Source organism: Neophocaena asiaeorientalis, unplaced genomic scaffold, assembly GCF_003031525.2.
Source record: "Neophocaena asiaeorientalis asiaeorientalis breed wild unplaced genomic scaffold, Neophocaena_asiaeorientalis_V1.1 scaffold70, whole genome shotgun sequence".
Classification (NCBI taxonomy): Eukaryota; Metazoa; Chordata; class Mammalia; order Artiodactyla; family Phocoenidae; genus Neophocaena; species Neophocaena asiaeorientalis.
This window is the reverse complement of record NW_020175410.1, coordinates 9,884,254-9,890,178: the sequence shown is the minus strand read 5'-3', so window position 1 is coordinate 9,890,178 and position 5,925 is coordinate 9,884,254.

The following is a 5,925-nucleotide window of genomic DNA, read 5'->3' as shown; positions in this document are numbered from 1 at the left end:
CAGACTGAAGATATTTTGATGACATTTTGATTATTTACCTATGTTTTCACATTATACAGATACTCTGTAGATAGAAAAACAAAACAATTTTATGGGCAATCTATTCAAAATTATATGGAATAAGTGAGTGTCTTGGAATCCTGGATAATCTCCATTGTTTGAAATGTGAATTTTCACTTAATTTGTTTGCTAATAACTAATAGGAATAAACTATAGAATGACTATAAAAGAAAACATATGTCTTCAAGCCTTAATAGCATATAATGGGCAGGCATAAGTAAGTGAATAGACCCTGTTTTTATTTCTCCCGCTAGATTTTATGTGGTTTTCTAAATATGTTCATAAGAAGAAACTAGAGATAAATTACTTTAAAATGGATAGTGTGTGTGCTGTTTAATTGCCAGGAACTAATAAGCATTTTGAATCAAGTAAGACTGAAGGTTCTTAACTCTGTAGTTTAACCTTGTTATATACTTTAAATTAAGAAACATAAAACTTTTCTTCAAAGAATAATTTTATGCTCAGAATTACTAAAGACATGTAGCATAGAATGACTCTATCTTTTCCTATTATAATCTTTGCATTCTTCTTTTTTTCTAAGACATAAGGTGACATATCCAAGTGCTTGTCCTTCATCAGATGTTTCTATGAGCAGCAGAGCAGAAAGGTCTAATATCTATTCATTTGTAATGTGTCATTCTGAAAGTAGTAAGGACAATTGACTTCACATGTCATAGGTAATTAGAGAAATCATCAGTTCTAGATATTTAAAGTATAACACCATATACTTTTAACAAGTACATGTATTGATGTCTTTCAATGTGTCTGAATTTTCTTCCATCTCTCACTTTTATAGTGGGTAAATTATCTCCATGGCCACTTAATTTAAAAGATTAAACAAAATATACTTCCTCTTATTTTAATCCCTTAGCTGGGATTGTGCGATAGAATTTTACTGTGTTTTTAACTGCAAGCAAAAAAATTTATTTCTGTCCTGAGATTCAGTAACCCAGAATGTTCTGTCCCTAGAAGTAATTTTTGGAGGCTCACCTGAGAAAACAAGAGAGCTGAATAAGGTGTAGGTGAAAAACAGAAAGTTGATATGTCACGTTCAGACAGCAGGGAATAGTAGGCTTGTGAATGTTGTGCTTTTTAGGAAGGGCCCAGCTAGTTCAGGTGTAAATGGCCAGCTAGGCTCTCTAGACTTATTAACAACAGTTCAAAGGACCTGTCTGCTGATGAATTCTAGTGAGCTGAGCTGGAATCACCCAGATGTCCAGGCCTAAGGACATGTGTGAATCAACACTTCAGGATTGAACTGTGCGTTTACTGCTGTTCAAGGGCATGGGTGGTCACCTTTCAGACTTTTTACAGATTTGACACATTCATTACCAGAAGATGGACATTTAGGGCAGCATTCGCTTTCTAAATAAGGTATCTTCAATACAGGAAAGCTTTCTAATATATTAAGCCATTTAATATAAGGGACTTGAAGCATCCACCGATTTTAGAATCTACGGGGTGTCCTAGAACCAATCCCCCTTGAATACTGAGGGACAGTTGTGCTTTTCTGGTGGGATCCTGCCTCCAGAGGCATCTTGGCACCAACCAATCATCGAAACATCTGCTAGGTTTCAGACCTCCTCAGACTAGACCTTTCTCCCTGTATGAAATATGACTGATCATGGCTGGTTTCGTGAAACCCTCTTCTCCCTCGGTTTCCTTGATGCTGAGTTTTCTGCAAACTATCCTAGTTTTCCTTCCATTTCTCTGGCCTTTCGTCTGAGTATCCTTTGCATGTGCATCTTTCCCTAAGCAGTCTTTAAAAACACACCATGGATGTATGGTCAACTACAAATGATAGACTGGGAAGAAAATAAGACAATACGCCTGCATTACTGTTGGCTAACCTGCAAACCAAATACTGCATCCCCCAAATGTATTGTAGCTCAAATATAGCAGAGGTTTATTTCCTGCTCACCTAACAGTCCAGACTGGGGGTTCGTGGCTGGCAGGCAGCTACTTAACATGGTAATTCAGGGACCCAGGCTCCTTTTATCTTGGGGCTCCACCCTACCCATTGTCATCTGCATGCACCCAGTAGAAGAGTATAAAAACACAAATTGGAGGCATGACAGACATTTTGGCTCATAATCCCCTGTCCAGAACATAAATACAGTTACACACACACACACACACACACACACACACACACACACACACACACACGTTACAGCAAAGGAGACTAGGGAATGTACTCTAGCCGCGTGCCGAGGCAAAGAAGTGGAGAATTAGATTTTAAGAGGCAGCCGAAAGACTACCACAACACATTACAATGGATGTCATTTATATGCAAGAGCTTCTATAAATTGAGTAGAAACACAACAGAAAAATGAGTAAAGGCCATACACTTACAGACACAAAAATATTATCAAAGCAGAAATGCAAATCACCAATAAATAGACGTTCAATCTCAGTAATTGTCAGGGAAATGCAACTTAAAATAACAATAATGTATCATTGTCAAATATTTTGAAAAGCAATACCAAGTGCTAGTGAGTGTTCAGAGAAATAGACATTCTCATACGTTGTTGATGGAAGTGCAAATTACAATAACTTTTAAGGACAATAATCTGCAAACATGTATTAAAATATAGTTACACTCTCTAATTAGCAATCTGACTTTTGGGAAACTGTTTGCAGTGGATGCTGTGATTACCCCCCTGGATTTCCCTCCAGGGAAGAGAGGGATGCTGACTGAAGCATTCCTTCACCCAGCTGCCAGCAGTGTTGCCTGCTGATGGCTCACAGCTGTGTCCCTTTTCATGAATTTTTCCTGCACAGAAGGAAGCTGTCTTACCCTAGGCTGTGCCTCCTCCCTAGGGGCAGCCCACCTGTACTGACTGGTGAACTCAGAGGGTATAAAGGCTAGCCTCCTAATATCAATTGGGGACTGGCTCCGTGAATAAAAATACATGACTTCTCCCAAGAGTATCTGCAAGAGTCATTACATATCAGAATGGCAAAAGGTTGTTTTATTAGTGAGTCAATAAGTCATAGAAAAAGAGCTTCAGGTTTTACCTATTTGGAGACTAGTATTAGATGAGGAACTCCATTTGTTTATGTATTTGTTTGTTAATCTCAAGGCACAAAGTTGTCTTCCTTGAAACTGCATTATGTATGTTCAGGGTTTCATCTAATTACAGTAGAGCAAATTGCCAGTTTCACTTCTTCAACAATTTTCATCTACTACTCAGGTACGATTAGGCATAGACAACTAGTTTATACTTCAGCCTGGATGGTTGCCATGCTTAATTTTATATCAACTTGACTGCACCATGGGATGCCCAAATTAAACATTATTTCCAGGTATGTCCAGTTGTTTCCACATGAGATTAGCATTTGAACAGGTGGACTCAGGAAAATAGATTGCCTTTCCCAATGTGGGTGGGCATCATCCAATCCCTTGAGTCCCTTAATAGAACAAAAGGCAGAGGCAGGAAGAATTATTCTTTTTGTTTCCTGCCTGCCTGCTTGAGCTGGGACATTGGTCTTCTCCTGCCTTTGGACTAGGATTTATACCATTAGCTCCCCTGGTTCTCAGGCCTTTGGAATAGGGCTAAAATTACAATACTGGCTTTTGTGGTTCTTCAGCTCACAGATGGCAGATCATGGGACTTCTCAGCCTCCATAGTCACATGAGCCAATTCCTCATAATAAATCTTTATATCTGTCTATCTATATCTATCTATAGGTATATAGGTAGATAGATAGATAGAGACATAGATATATGGATATCCTGTTGGTTCTGTTTCTCTGGAGAACTCTTAACACCGTGGTCTGCCCTTGACCTTCATGACAACTTTGGGAAGTACCTATAAGGTTATTGATGTGCCCATTTTACATATAATGAAACACTCTAAGGAAAATTTTAAAAAAATAGACAAGGATGCCACAAGAAAAGAAAATTATAGGCCAATATCCCAGATGAACATAGATACAAAAATCCTTAGCAAAATATTAGCAAGCAAAGTTCAACAATATAATAAGAGACTCGTACACATAATCAAGTGGGATTTATTCCAGGGATGCAAGCCTGGTTCAACATCTGCAAATCAGTCAAGTGATACACCACATTACAAAATGAAGGGTAAAAGTCATATGATCATCTCAATAGATACAGAAAATGTTTGACAGAATTCAACATCCATTTATGATAAAAACTCTCAACAAAGCAGGTGTAGAGCAAACGTATCTCGGCATAAAAAAGGGTCATATATGATAAGCCCACAGCTAACATATGCTCAGTAGTGAAAAGCTGAAAGCTTTTCCTCTAAGATCAGGAACAAGAACAAGGATGCCCACTCTCACCACTTTTATTAAATATAATATTGGAAGTCCCAGCCAGAGCAATTAGGCAAGAAAGGCAAATAAAAGTAATCCAAATTGGAAAGGAAGAAGCGAAACTGTAACTGCTTGCAGATGACATAATATTATATATAGAAAATCTTGAAAACTCCATCAAAAAAAACTGTTAGAACTATTAAATGAAATCAGTAATGTTGTAGAATACAAAATCAATATTCAAAAATCTGTTCTGTTTCTATACACTACAAACATATTACCAGAAAAAGAAATTAAGAATACAACCCCATTTACAAATGCATCAAAAAGAATAAAATACCTAGGAATAAATTTAACCAAGGAGGCAGAAAACCTGTATACTGAAAACTACAGGGCATTAAAGAAAGAAATTGAAGACATAAATAAATGGAAAGATATTCTGTGCTCATGCATTAGAAGAATTAATATTGTTAAAATATCCATATTACCCAAAGCAATTTACATATTCAATGCAATCCCTATCAAAATTCTAGTGGTATTCTTCACAATAAAACAATCCTAAAATTTGTATGGAGCCACAAAAGGCCCTAAATAGCCAAAGCAATCTTGAGAAAGAAGAACAAAGCTTGAGAAAGAAGAGGCATCACATTCCCTGATTTCAAACTATATTACAAAGCTATAGTAATTAAAACAGTGTGGTATTGGCATAAAAACAGACACAAGAGATCAATGGAACACAAAAGAGAGCCCAGAAATAAACCCACCCATATATTGTCAGTTAACTTATGACAAAGGAGCCAAGAATATACAAAGGGGAAAGGACAGTCTCTTCAATAAATGGTCTTGGGAAAACTGGACAGCCATATGCAAAAGAATGAAACAGGAAAACTGCATTGCACCATACACAAAAATTAACTCAAAAAGGATTAAATACTTGAATGTAAAACCTGAAACCATAAAACTCTTAGAAGAAAACAGAAGCTGTAAGCTTTGACATAAGTCTTGGCAATGATTTTTTAAATCTGACACCAAAAGTAAGAGCAGCAAAGGCAAAGATAAATAAGTGGGACTACATCAAATTAAAAAGCTTCTGGGGGGGGGGCTTCCCTGGGGGCGCAGTGATTGAGAGTCTGCCTGCTGATCTAGGGGACACGGGTTCGTGCCCCGGTCTGGGAAGATCCCACATGCCACGGAGAGGCTAGGCCTGTGAGCCATGGTCGCTGAGCCTACGCATCCGGAGCCTGTGCTCTGCAACGGGAGAGGCCACAACAGTGAGAGGCCTGCGTACCGCCAAAAAAAAAGCTTCTGTGGGGCTTCCCTGGTGGTGCAGTGGTTGAGGGTCTGCCTGCCGATGCAGGGGACACGGGTTCGTGCCCCGGTCTGGGAAGATCCCACATGCCACGGAGAGGCTAGGCCTGTGAGCCATGGCCGCTGAGCCTACGCATCCGGAGCCTGTGCTCTGCAACGGGAGAGGCCACAACAGTGAGAGGCCCACATACCGCAAAAAAAAAAAAAAAAAAGCTGCACAGCAAAGGAGCCATCAACAAAATAAAAAGGCAACCAACTGAATGAGAGAAAGTA